At 46.6% G+C, this 14,145-nt stretch overlaps 2 non-coding genes and 2 pseudogenes across 2 annotated transcripts; all 4 read right to left on the minus strand.

Moving 5' to 3' along the window:
- Positions 1 to 429: 429 nt before the first annotated feature.
- LOC148151151 (5S ribosomal RNA) lies at positions 430 to 548 on the minus strand (annotated as a pseudogene).
- Positions 549 to 2,081: 1,533 nt separating this feature from the next.
- LOC148151152 (5S ribosomal RNA) lies at positions 2,082 to 2,200 on the minus strand. Its single transcript, XR_015756450.1, has one exon. It is a non-coding gene; the product is annotated as a 5S ribosomal RNA (ribosomal RNA).
- Positions 2,201 to 3,746: 1,546 nt separating this feature from the next.
- Positions 3,747 to 3,865, minus strand: LOC148151153 (5S ribosomal RNA; annotated as a pseudogene).
- A 1,546-nt stretch (positions 3,866 to 5,411) lies between these two features.
- Positions 5,412 to 5,530, minus strand: LOC148151154 (5S ribosomal RNA). The gene has a single exon (XR_015755385.1). It is a non-coding gene; the product is annotated as a 5S ribosomal RNA (ribosomal RNA).
- Positions 5,531 to 14,145: the final 8,615 nt, after the last annotated feature.

Consider the following 14,145-nt stretch of genomic DNA (forward strand, 5'->3'; position numbering starts at 1 on the left):
TCTGCCCCAGAGGGCAGTGGAGGCCCAGTCTCTGGATTCATTTAAGAAAGAGTTGGATAGAGCTCTCAAGGATAGTGGAATCAAGGGTTATGGAGATAAGGCAGGAACAGGATACTGATTAAGGATGATCAGCCATGATCATATTGAATGGTGGTGCAGGCTGGAAGGGCAGAATGGCCAACTCCTGCACCTATTGTCTATTGTCCGCCTTTCCTGACTGCCACCCGCAGACAGCGTGCAGCCCCAATCCCTTTCTTTCCGCCTTTCTTGCTGATTTTGGCAGCGCTCCGCTCTCCTCCCCTCCGTGTCTCGTGCCTGCAGGAGACTGATGCCAGGCACAGCAGCAGCAGCAAAAATAACCTGCCGCTCCATTGCCTGGCACAAGACAAGTGCAGAGGGGTGACTTGAGCAGCCACTGCTGGCGGAAAAAGCCTACTGCACCTGGTATTGCCAGGCTGTCTCCCATCCAAGTACTAACCAGGCCTGAGTCTGCTTAGCTTCCGAGATCAGACGAGATCGGGCGTTTTCAGACTAGTATGGCCGTAGGCGCTGGCCCCTGCCTTTTCTCCCTACTTCAAAGCGTGCTGGCCAGCCACATTTTCTTTGTTGCTCTTTCTCTTTATCCCCTTTGGCTTTTTTTTCTCTTTTCTCTTTGCTCTTCCTCCTCCGTGCGTGCTTCCCTCCCTCCGTCCCTCCAGCTGCCTTTCAGGCCAGCCCTTGCCCACCAGGCTCCTGTAGTCTCCCACATCCCCACACAGGCCAACTGCAAGCCCTCCCCCTGCTTCATAGGGCCGCAGCCTGCATTCTCTCATCCTTCCACACTCCTCCACCCCTCCATTTCGGAATGCCAGGCACTGACCAGTGGGGTACCGCACGGATCAGTACTGGGACCGCAGCTTTTTGCAATCTATCTTCAGGATATACAAGATGGTATTAGCAATAACATTCGCAAATTTCATCAGCTGGGTGGCAGGGTGAAATGTGATGAGGATGTTAGGAGATTACAGGGTGACCTGGACAAGTTAGGTGAGTGCTCAGATGCATGGCAGATGCACTTTCACGTGGATAAATGGATCCTTATCCACTTTGGTGGCAAGAACAGGAAGGCAGATTACCACCTAAGTGGAATCAATTTAGGTAAAGGGGCAGTACAGAGAGATCTGGGGGTTCTTGTAGGGAAGCATGCAGGTACAGCAGGTAGTGAAGAAGGCTAATAGCATGCTGGCCTTCATAACAAGAGGGATTGAGTATAGAAGCAAAGAGGTCCTTCTGCAGCTGTACAGGGCCCTGGTGAGACCACACCTGGAGTACTGTGTGCAGTTCTGGTCTCCAAATTTGAGGAGAGACATTCTGGCTATTGAGGGAATGCAGCGTAGGTTCACGAGGTCAATTCCTGGAATGGCGGGATTACCTTACACTGAAAGACTGGAGCGACTGGGCTTGTGTACCCTTGAGTTTAGAAGACTGAGAGGGGATCTGGTTGAGACATATAAGATGATCAAAGGATTGGACACTCTGGCGGCAGGCAACATGTTTCCGCTGCGGGGTGAGTGCCGAAACAGAGGACACAGCTTAAAAATACGGGGTAGACCATTTAGGACAGAGATGAGGAGAAACTTCTTCACCCAGAGAGTGGTGGCTGTGTGGAATGCTCTGCCCCAGAGGGCAGTGGAGGCCCAGTCTCTGGATTCATTTAAGAAAGAGTTGGATAGAGCTCTCAAGGATAGTGGAATCAAGGGTTATGGAGATAAGGCAGGAACAGGATACTGATTAAGGATGATCAGCCATGATCATATTGAATGGTGGTGCAGGCTGGAAGGGCAGAATGGCCAACTCCTGCACCTATTGTCTATTGTCCGCCTTTCCTGACTGCCACCCGCAGACAGCGTGCAGCCCCAATCCCTTTCTTTCCGCCTTTCTTGCTGATTTTGGCAGCGCTCCGCTCTCCTCCCCTCCGTGTCTCGTGCCTGCAGGAGACTGATGCCAGGCACAGCAGCAGCAGCAAAAATAACCTGCCGCTCCATTGCCTGGCACAAGACAAGTGCAGAGGGGTGACTTGAGCAGCCACTGCTGGCGGAAAAAGCCTACTGCACCTGGTATTCCCAGGCGGTCTCCCATCCAAGTACTAACCAGGCCTGAGTCTGCTTAGCTTCCGAGATCAGACGAGATCGGGCGTTTTCAGACTAGTATGGCCGTAGGCGCTGGCCCCTGCCTTTTCTCCCTACTTCAAGGCGTGCTGGCCAGCCACATTTTCTTTCTTGCTCTTTCTCTTTATCCCCTTTGGCTTTTTTTTCTCTTTTCTCTTTGCTCTTCCTCCTCCATGCGTGCTTCCCTCCCTCCGTCCCTCCAGCTGCCTTTCAGCCAGCCCTTGCCCACCAGGCTCCTGTAGTCTCCCACATCCCCACACAGGCCAACTGCAAGCCCTCCCCCTGCTTCATAGGGCCGCAGCCTGCATTCTCTCATCCTTCCACACTCCTCCACCCCTCCATTTCGGAATGCCAGGCACTGACCAGTGGGGTACCGCACGGATCAGTACTGGGACCGCAGCTTTTTACAATCTATCTTCAGGATATACAAGATGGTATTAGCAATAACATTCGCAAATTTCATCAGCTGGGTGGCAGGGTGAAATGTGATGAGGATGTTAGGAGATTACAGGGTGACCTGGACAAGTTAGGTGAGTGCTCAGATGCATGGCAGATGCATTTTCACGTGGATAAATGGATCCTTATCCACTTTGGTGGCAAGAACAGGAAGGCAGATTACCACCTAAGTGGAATCAATTTAGGTAAAGGGGCAGTACAGAGAGATCTGGGGGTTCTTGTACACCACTCAATGAAGGTAAGCATGCAGGTACAGCAGGTAGTGAAGAAGGCTAATAGCATGCTGGCCTTCATAACAAGAGGGATTGAGTATAGAAGCAAAGAGGTCCTTCTGCAGCTGTACAGGGCCCTGGTGAGACCACACCTGGAGTACTGTGTGCAGTTCTGGTCTCCAAATTTGAGGAGAGACATTCTGGCTATTGAGGGAATGCAGCGTAGGTTCACGAGGTCAATTCCTGGAATGGCGGGATTACCTTACACTGAAAGACTGGAGCGACTGGGCTTGTGTACCCTTGAGTTTAGAAGACTGAGAGGGGATCTGGTTGAGACATATAAGATGATCAAAGGATTGGACACTCTGGCGGCAGGCAACATGTTTCCGCTGCGGGGTGAGTGCCGAAACAGAGGACACAGCTTAAAAATACGGGGTAGACCATTTAGGACAGAGATGAGGAGAAACTTCTTCACCCAGAGAGTGGTGGCTGTGTGGAATGCTCTGCCCCAGAGGGCAGTGGAGGCCCAGTCTCTGGATTCATTTAAGAAAGAGTTGGATAGAGCTCTCAAGGATAGTGGAATCAAGGGTTATGGAGATAAGGCAGGAACAGGATACTGATTAAGGATGATCAGCCATGATCATATTGAATGGTGGTGCAGGCTGGAAGGGCAGAATGGCCAACTCCTGCACCTATTGTCTATTGTCCGCCTTTCCTGACTGCCACCCGCAGACAGCGTGCAGCCCCAATCCCTTTCTTTCCGCCTTTCTTGCTGATTTTGGCAGCGCTCCGCTCTCCTCCCCTCCGTGTCTCGTGCCTGCAGGAGACTGATGCCAGGCACAGCAGCAGCAGCAAAAATAACCTGCCGCTCCATTGCCTGGCACAAGACAAGTGCAGAGGGGTGACTCGAGCAGCCACTGCTGGCGGAAAAAGCCTACTGCACCTGGTATTCCCAGGCGGTCTCCCATCCAAGTACTAACCAGGCCTGAGTCTGCTTAGCTTTCGAGATCAGACAAGATCGGGCGTTTTCAGGCTAGTATGGCCGTAGGCGCTGGCCCCTGCCTTTTCTCCTTACTTCAAGGCGTGCTGGCCAGCCACATTTTCTTTCTTGCTCTTTCTCTTTATCCCCTTTGGCTTTTTTTTCTCTTTTCTCTTTGCTCTTCCTCCTCCGCGCGTGCTTCCCTCCCTCCGTCCCTCCAGCTGCCTTTCAGCCAGCCCTTGCCCACCAGGCTCCTGTAGTCTCCCACATCCCCACACAGGCCAACTGCAAGCCCTCCCCCTGCTTCATAGGGCCGCAGCCTGCATTCTCTCATCCTTCCACACTCCTCCACCCCTCCATTTCGGAATGCCGGGCACTGACCAGTGGGGTACCGCACGGATCAGTACTGGGACCGCAGCTTTTTACAATCTATCTTCAGGATATACAAGATGGTATTAGCAATAACATTCGCAAATTTCATCAGCTGGGTGGCAGGGTGAAATGTGATGAGGATGTTAGGAGATTACAGGGTGACCTGGACAAGTTAGGTGAGTGCTCAGATGCATGGCAGATGCACTTTCACGTGGATAAATGGATCCTTATCCACTTTGGTGGCAAGAACAGGAAGGCAGATTACCACCTAAGTGGAATCAATTTAGGTAAAGGGGCAGTACAGAGAGATCTGGGGGTTCTTGTACACCACTCAATGAAGGTAAGCATGCAGGTACAGCAGGTAGTGAAGAAGGCTAATAGCATGCTGGCCTTCATAACAAGAGGGATTGAGTATAGAAGCAAAGAGGTCCTTCTGCAGCTTGACAGGGCCCTGGTGAGACCACACCTGGAGTACTGTGTGCAGTTCTGGTCTCCAAATTTGAGGAGAGACATTCTGGCTATTGAGGGAATGCAGCGTAGGTTCACGAGGTCAATTCCTGGAATGGCGGGATTACCTTACACTGAAAGACTGGAGCGACTGGGCTTGTGTACCCTTGAGTTTAGAAGACTGAGAGGGGATCTGGTTGAGACATATAAGATGATCAAAGGATTGGACACTCTGGCGGCAGGCAACATGTTTCCGCTGCGGGGTGAGTGCCGAAACAGAGGACACAGCTTAAAAATACGGGGTAGACCATTTAGGACAGAGATGAGGAGAAACTTCTTCACCCAGAGAGTGGTGGCTGTGTGGAATGCTCTGCCCCAGAGGGCAGTGGAGGCCCAGTCTCTGGATTCATTTAAGAAAGAGTTGGATAGAGCTCTCAAGGATAGTGGAATCAAGGGTTATGGAGATAAGGCAGGAACAGGATACTGATTAAGGATGATCAGCCATGATCATATTGAATGGTGGTGCAGGCTGGAAGGGCAGAATGGCCAACTCCTGCACCTATTGTCTATTGTCCGCCTTTCCTGCCTGCCACCCGCAGACAGCGTGCAGCCCCAATCCCTTTCTTTCCGCCTTTCTTGCTGATTTTGGCAGCGCTCCGCTCTCCTCCCCTCCGTGTCTCGTGCCTGCAGGAGACTGATGCCAGGCACAGCAGCAGCAGCAAAAATAACCTGCCGCTCCATTGCCTGGCACAAGACAAGTGCAGAGGGGTGACTTGAGCAGCCACTGCTGGCGGAAAAAGCCTACTGCACCTGGTATTCCCAGGCGGTCTCCCATCCAAGTACTAAACAGGCCTGAGTCTGCTTAGCTTCCGAGATCAGACGAGATCGGGCGTTTTCAGACTAGTATGGCCGTAGGCGCTGGCCCCTTCCTTTTCTCCCTACTTCAAGGCGTGCTGGCCAGCCACATTTTCTTTCTTGCTCTTTCTCTTTTTCCCCTTTGGCTTTTTTTTCTCTTTTCTCTTTGCTCTTCCTCCTCCGTGCGTGCTTCCCTCCCTCCGTCCCTCCAGCTGCCTTTCAGCCAGCCCTTGCCCACCAGGCTCCTGTACTCTCCCACATCCCCACACAGGCCAACTGCAAGCCCTCCCCCTGCTTCATAGGGCCGCAGCCTGCATTCTCTCATCCTTCCACACTCCTCCACCCCTCCATTTCGGAATGCCGGGCACTGACCAGTGGGGTACCGCACGGATCAGTACTGGGACCGCAGCTTTTTACAATGTATCTTCAGGATATACAAGATGGTATTAGCAATAACATTCGCAAATTTCATCAGCTGGGTGGCAGGGTGAAATGTGATGAGGATGTTAGGAGATTACAGGGTGACCTGGACAAGTTAGGTGAGTGCTCAGATGCATGGCAGATGCACTTTCACGTGGATAAATGGATCCTTATCCACTTTGGTGGCAAGAACAGGAAGGCAGATTACCACCTAAGTGGAATCAATTTAGGTAAAGGGGCAGTACAGAGAGATCTGGGGGTTCTTGTTGTGGCATATAAATGAATTAATGTTATTTCTGCAAGTATAAATTCTGATACAGAATAGGAATGAGAAAATACATATTCAGCAAAAAGAAAGCATGAGACATGAATACTGAACAATGGTGGATATATGGGCAAACAGGAAAGCATCTGTTTCCCCTCCTCAAGACACAGGAACTAACCCTAATCAAAGAGGTCAAAGTGGCCTCTGGATGGAAATAGATGCTGATAGAAGAAAAGATATGCCTAATCAATAATCTATAATAGACTGACGTTAAACACCCTTATGGGAGTCAGAGATAAGAGTTTGTCACGGACAAAACAGGATAAACAGAAGTTGTGGGATAAGTCTTAAGGAAATGAGTGATGTAAGCGAAGCAGGGAACAGTCAATGGAATGAGGAAAACATATGGTATAAATTGCGAGGGTTTTTTGGATATAGTGTGCATTTTGTCATTACCTTACCAGGTAGTTAGACAAAGCACCCATCTATAGGTGTACAAATAAATGGCTGATCAGAAATTAGTCTCGGACTGAAATTATTAAAGTGAGTGAGCTTTTGTTTCTCACAATTGGGGGCTCGTCCGGGATTTTCTTCCATCCCCGGGGGGAGTGGCTGGCCTTGGACACTGGGAAGACGCGTCCCGTTCCCCATTGAGGAGCGGTCTCGTGTCCCGGTTTGGTCTGCTCCCTTGGGTGACTGATGTGAATCCTATAAGAGAGACATCTGAATCAGACAGTGATAGGAGCTCGATAGAAAATACGGTGACAAAAGGGGCCAGGCAACTCTGTGCACAGACCAAGGTAAGAAAATTGACTTTTAAGTATTGCCTTGGTGGCCGGGATTGAGTTTTAGTAGTTAATAAGGGACTAACGAAGGAACTCAATATGGCTTGTGCTTTGGGTAAGGAAAAAGCCTCTGGGGAAACAAAGTAAGGACACGGCAATGGAAATGGAGGCGGGGTCCCTTACAACATTCCTCCGGAAAGTCCTTTGGGCAGGATGTTGTGGAAATTGGCAAAATAATACTTGTACAAGGGAGAAAGATGATTAAATATTGTTGCTTTGTATGGACTCAGGACTCCATTCTTCGTCCCGCTGTCTTCTGGCCAAAGTACAGATCGGACGAAGACTGGGTTTGTGAATATCTGAATTTATATGTCAATGTGCGAGAGACAGAGAGAGAGAGAGAGAGAGAATGTAAAGAGCTGTACAGCTGGTAGGAAGTTTAACCCTTTGTGATTTGGTTTGAGTGAACATTTGTTTGTTGGTGATTGAATGTTTGTGTTTTATTCCCGGGAGCTTGTGTTCCAGGACTGTTTTGAATCTGATTTTGTTATGGAAACTTAACATGATTTCTTTTAAGGTTAAGGATTCTATTGTGATTATGAAGAAAAAAAAAAGGAATGATAACTCCTGTTCTTTTTACAGATCATGACTGCCTTACTATCAGTTTCTAACTAATCTCTTTTATCTTTACATCACAGCGATTTATGGAGGACAGTTGAAGTTTCAGTTCAACATTAGATTGTGGTAAAAGCAAAATTCTATGGTTAATATCTGTGACCTTGGATTCAGCCATTGTTCATGCATTAGAAGTTTTTTTTTAAAAAACTTGAGTAGACGAGTTCTTTTAAGGCAAGCTCTGATTATTTTACGACTTATAGTATTGTAATTGAGCAATGATTGGTTAGGACTATTTAAGAAAACTAATTTTGGATCTAAATTAAAGGACTAAAACTGGGTAATTACAGTGAATTGCAAAATTGGGAACTGTATGCATTTTGCATTTTGACTATTAAACACTGAAGAAATGAACGTAAATATATATAAATATATTTATAAGTTAGGAACAGGCTTTGAAGGTTAGTCAAGCATGAATTGATGAATTGGTGTTTGAAGTTATGGGGAGCTAGAAATATTGCAATATTTCTTTAAAAAAAAGATAAAGGGGAAAAGACGTAACGACTTATCCCCTTTGGGAGGTACCCATAGGGGACAAAGAGATTGGGTTTGTAAGTGCCCCCCTCACCAGTGGGGAGGTCAGAACATTTAAAAAGGAAATGAAGGTCCTGGTTGAGGATCCGGTGGGGTTGTCTGAACAAATTGATCAATTTTTGGGGCCCAGTCTGTATGCCTGGGCTGAATTAATGTCTATTTTGAATATATTATTTACTGGGGAGGAAAGGGGACTTGTACGAGGAACTGCCATTAAAATATGGGACAGGGAACACCCGATTGGAGATGGGGATGCTGGACAGGGAGAGGTGAAGTTTCCCCTCAGAGACCCCCAGTGGGAAAACCAAAACCCGGAGCATAGAGAAGAAATGAGGGAATTGAAAGACCTGATTCTAAAAGGAATAAGGGAGGCAGTTCCGAAGTCACAGAATTTGATTAAAGCCTTTGAAATTAGACAGGAGAAAGATGAGACTCCCTCAGCTTTCTTGCAAAGATTAAGGGACTCAATGCGGAAATACTCTGGAATGAACCCTGAGGACCCAGTGGCACAGGGTCTTTTGAAAGTACATTTTGTGACAAGAGCATGGCCAGACATACAGAGAAAGATACAGAAGATAGAAGGATGGAGTGAAAAACCATTAGATGAATTGTCGAGAGAGGCACAGAAAGTGTTTGTAAAGAGGGAGAGGACAAGGGGGAACATTTGATAGAGGGTTTGAGTGACAGGGGCAGAGATGGAAGTCGCTACAGGCAGGATGCTATTATTGTGGAAAGATAGGGCATTTTAAGCGGGAGTGTCCTGATCTACAAAGGGAAGAAAAGGCAATTCCGCTTATGAATTATGATGAAGAATAGGGGTGTCAGGGGTTCCTACCCTCGGGGGCCCACCAGGAACCCTTGATAAACTTGAAGGTGGGACCGTGTAGGGAGGAGGTAATCTCCCTAGTAGATACGGGGGCAGCACGGTCATCGCTGAATTTTAAACCAAAGAAAGTAGAAATGTTAACACGGTCAATTACTGTTTCGGGGGTGAAAGGGGAAGGATTTACTGTTCCAGTATTTGAACCTATGATGATAGAAGGTCCTAAAGGTAGGGTTACAGGGGAACTGCTGTATATCCCTGATATAGGAAGTAACTTACTGGGGAGAGACCTAATTATCCTTTTAGGACTGGAGATTGGAATTCAGGAAAAAGAATTAGTTGTACAACTGGCGATGTTGACAGAGGATGCTGAGAGAAAGATAGACCCCATTGTATGGGCTAGAGAAGGGAATCGTGGAAAACTACAGATCCCTCCCCTTTGAATAAATTTAAATCGGAAAGGGGACATTGTCTGTGAACGACAATATCCTATTTCCATAGAAGGTAAACGGGGACTGCAGCCAGTAATTGAGGGACTGATTAGAGATGGTTTGTTGGAGCCATGTATGTCTCCTTATAATACCCCAATTCTACCAGTGCGGAAATCTGATGGAACTTATCGATTGGTGCAGGATTTGAGAACATTAAATCGGATGGTACAGGTCAGGCACCCAGTGGTGCCAAACCCCTACACGTTATTAAGTAAGATCCCTCATGATCACAAATGGTTTAGTGTGATAGATTTAAAGGATGCCTTTTGGGCTTGTCCCTTGGCGGAGGAAAGATTTGGGACTATCCCCCTATGAAATCTTATTTGAATTACCTTATCTGGGAACGCAGGGAGAATTGCCAATTCCCGAAACTAAAGATTTGTTTTTAAAGAAGTATATACTGGGCTTGTCCTCCTCTTTATCTTTCCTCAGAAAACAGGGTCTATTGGCACAGACTCCGCCCCTTGAATTTGCTGTTCATCCCATCCGGCCAGGAGATTGAGTCTTAAAATCATGGACAGAGACTAAGCTGCAGCCAGACTGGGAAGGGCCGTGTCAGGCTCTTTTGACTACCGAAATGGCAATAAGGACGGCGGAGAAAGGCTGGACTCATTATACTTGGATCAAAGGGCCAGTGGACCCTCCAGTTGAGGAAGAAGTCTGGACGCAATCAACGCAAGACCCGCTGAAACTCAGACTAAAGAGACTTTGAGTAATTGACTATACAGTGGCGACGCGAGCGCGGGATTATTTCTGTAAGATTGTATATTAAGCCTTTTTGTGTTTTAGCATAATGATCAGAATACTGGGAATGCTTAGAGTTATGATGCTAGCCCTCTTCGTATAGGGATTTTGTTACATATCATTTTCATATGTATTATTAATGGTTCCTGAGTCTGATAATCCACAAGTAATAGACACTGATATATGTAGCTTAGTAAATTGTGGGAATGTAGCTAATCAGAGACAATACCGCAACTCAGAGATACATCTTAAGTCCTATGGGGATGGCCTCGGGGATGGTACCTGGTATAATGGTCTTGTCACAATACACCGGGCCCCCTTCCGACCAGCACGCGATTGTCCCGATAAAAAGTGTAACCCCATATATTTAACGATAAGAAAAACCACATGGCACGAAGCAGTTTTGGGAGGTGGCACTTATGAGGTACAATTAAATGAAACATTTGGGATTGAAATGAAAGCAAATGGGAAGGAGTTTGTGGGCTGTTGTTTTCGAATTAGCATAGGACAGGGAAAAATGGGTAGAATTACTGGGTAATGAGATACAACCTTTCACCACTCCCGATGATCCTAAAGTAGTTTAAAATATAGAGGTAAAGGATTTGAAACAGACCATCGAGATAGAGACTGGGTACGGGGATACAAATGCCTGGGTTGAATGGGTAAAGTATACTGTAAAAAGTCTGAACAACAGCAATTGCTATGCATGTGCCTCCGGTAGGCCAGTGGCCCAGGTGGTTCCCTTTCCGCTCGGGTGGAAGCGAGACAGGAAGGGCATGAAATGTATGATAGCCCTGTACCAGGATGAGACTGCATGGAATGATAGGAATTGTACCTCCCTATCTCTGATGTTCCCTCCCTTGGAGGAGAAAGATGCAAAAGTTCCCCCTACATTTTCCGCCGCAGTTGGAAATCACACGTCATGTGTGCACAGGCGAGGTACGAGTCGGTCGATACATTTGGGGGAGCTGAAATTATGTACAGAGATTAAGAATGTTACCGAAACGGAGAAGGGAGGGAACTACTCAGCATTAAAGGTTCCCCGAGCGGATCTGTGGTGGTACTGTGGAGGAAAAATATTGAGACCCACCCTACCTCCGGATTGGAAAGGGATATGCGCAATTGTACAATTGGCAATTCCATTTACCCTGGCATTTGAGAAGGAAAAGATAGTAGGGAAAAAGGGAAGGGGTAAGAGATTACTGTTAGATACTTCTTTTGATGACAGGATTTATCTCGATTCGGTCGGAGTCCCTAGGGGAGTACCTGAATTCAAAGCTCGTAACCAGATTGCAGCAGGCTTTGAGTCAGCTCTCTTTTGGTGGGTAACAATTAATAAAAATGTAGACTGGATAAATTACATTTTTTATAATCAACAGCGATTTATAAATTATACAAGAGATGCGGTTAAAGGAATATCAGAACAGCTTGATGCGACGAGTAGGATGGCATTGGAAAATAGAATAGCCCTTGATATGATTTTAGCAGAGAAAGGGGGTGTATGTGTGATGTTAGGAGGAAGCTGTTGTACCTTTATTCCTAATAACACTGCGCCTGATGGTTCGATTACTCGGGCCTTACGGGGATTGACTACCTTAGCAGAGGAACTGGCTGAGAATTCAGGAGTAGACACATCTCTCACAGGGTGGCTTGAATCCTGGTTTGGAAAATGGAAGGGGGGTGGTGGTTTCTATCCTTACTTCCCTGATAGTAGTAGTCGGGGTATTGGTGGCCAGTGGCTGTTGTATCATGCCCTGTATACGAGGGCTCACCCAGAGGCTGAGTGAAACAGCTTTGATGAAACGAATGCCCCTGAGGGGAATCAGACAGAGGAACTTTATCAACTAAATAATAAGGAGATGAGTGAGACTAAGATGGATGAAATCTCTGAAATGATGCTTGCGAATTTTGTAAACAATGTTAAGAAAAAAAAGGAGACAAAAATGCAGAAGTTAACAGATAGTAATGAAAAGAAAAAGGGGAAATTGTGGGATATAAATGAATTAATGTTATTTCTGCAAGTATAAATTCTGATACAGAATAGGAATGAGAAAATACATATTCAGCAAAAAGAAATCATGAGACATGAATACAGAACAATGGTGGATATATGGGCAAACAGGAAAGCATCTGTTTCCCCTCCTCAAGACACAGGAACTAACCCTAATCAAAGAGGTCAAAGTGGCCTCTGGATGGAAATAGATGCTGATAGAAGAAAAGATATGCCTAATCAATAATCTATAATAGACTGACGTCAAACACCCTTATGGGAGTCAGAGATAAGAGTTTGTCACGGACAAAACAGGATAAACAGAAGTTGTGGGATACGTCTTAAGAAAATGAGTGACGTAAGCGAAGCAGGGAACAGACAATGGAATAAGGAAAACATATGGGATAAATTGCGAAGGTTTTTTGGATATAGTGTGCATTTTGTCATTACCTTACCAGGTAGTTAGACAAAGCACCCATCTATAGGTGTACAAATAAATGGCTGATCAGAAATTAGTCTCGGACTGAAATTATTAAAGTGAGGGAGCTTTTGTTTCTCACATTGTACACCACTCAATGAAGGTAAGCATGCAGGTACAGCAGGTAGTGAAGAAGGCTAATAGCATGCTGGCCTTCATAACAAGAGGGATTGAGTATAGAAGCAAAGAGGTTCTTCTGCAGCTGTACAGGGCCCTGGTGAGACCACACCTGGAGTACTGTGTGCAGTTCTGGTCTCCAAATTTGAGGAGAGACATTCTGGCTATTGAGGGAATGCAGCGTCGGTTCACGAGGTCAATTCCTGGAATGGTGGGATTACCTTACACTGAAAGACTGGAGCGTCTGGGCTTGTGTACCCTTGAGTTTAGAAGACTGAGAGGGGATCTGGTTGAGACATATAAGATGATCAAAGGATTGGACACTCTGGCGGCAGGCAACATGTTTCCGCTGATGGGTGAGTGCCGAAACAGAGGACACAGCTTAAAAATACAGGGTAGACCATTTAGGACAGAGATGAGGAGAAACCTCTTCACCCAGAGAGTGGTGGCTGTGTGGAATGCTCTGCCCCAGAGGGCAGTGGAGGCCCAGTCTCTGGATTCATTTAAGAAAGAGTTGGATAGAGCTCTCAAGGATAGTGGAATCAAGGGTTATGGAGATAAGGCAGGAACAGGATACTGATTAAGGATGATCAGCCATGATCATATTGAATGGTGGTGCAGGCTTGAAGGGCAGAATGGCCTACGCCTGCACCTATTGTCTATTGACCAACACTTTTTAACTTACAAAGTGGATAACCCAACATTGTACTCCATCTGTCAGACCGTTGCCCACTCAACCAATCTAAATCTTAGCAGACCCTCAATCCTCTGCACAGTTTGCCTTTCCACTCAATTTATTGTCATCAGCAAACCTGGATACGTTACCATCTCCTCTTCCAAATTCTTTATATCTATCCTCATCACCCACCCCTGACAGCTCACCACTGATCTCCATCCTGAGAAACAACCATTTATCCTGACTCGCTGCTTTCTGTTGGTTAACCAGTCCTCTATCCATGCTAGTACATTCCACACAACTCCATGCATTCTAATGGATGAATCCAAGGTGTGGCACTTTATTGAATGCCTTCTGGAAATCCAAGTATACAGCATCCACTGGTTCTCTTTAAACACCCCCCACCCCCCCCCCCTTTCCCCCCCGATCACTGTGCTTGTTAAATCCTCAAAACTTCAATGTGTTTGTCAAACACAACCTTCCCTTCTTGAATCCAAGCTGCATCCACCTGATAGGAACCTTTCCGTCCAGATGTTTCACTATTTCTTCTTTCTTGATAGTCTCCAGCATTTTCCCAAGTACAGATGCCAACACCCTTTTTTAAACAGCGGTGTGACATTTGCTGTCTTCAGGTCCACCAGGACCTGCCCAGAATCCAATGAATTTTGATAAATTATCA

Source organism: Chiloscyllium plagiosum, unplaced genomic scaffold, assembly GCF_037043375.1.
Source record: "Chiloscyllium plagiosum isolate Xiang-an unplaced genomic scaffold, Cpla_swu_hap1 HiC_scaffold_3, whole genome shotgun sequence".
In the NCBI taxonomy this organism is placed as follows: Eukaryota; Metazoa; Chordata; class Chondrichthyes; order Orectolobiformes; family Hemiscylliidae; genus Chiloscyllium; species Chiloscyllium plagiosum.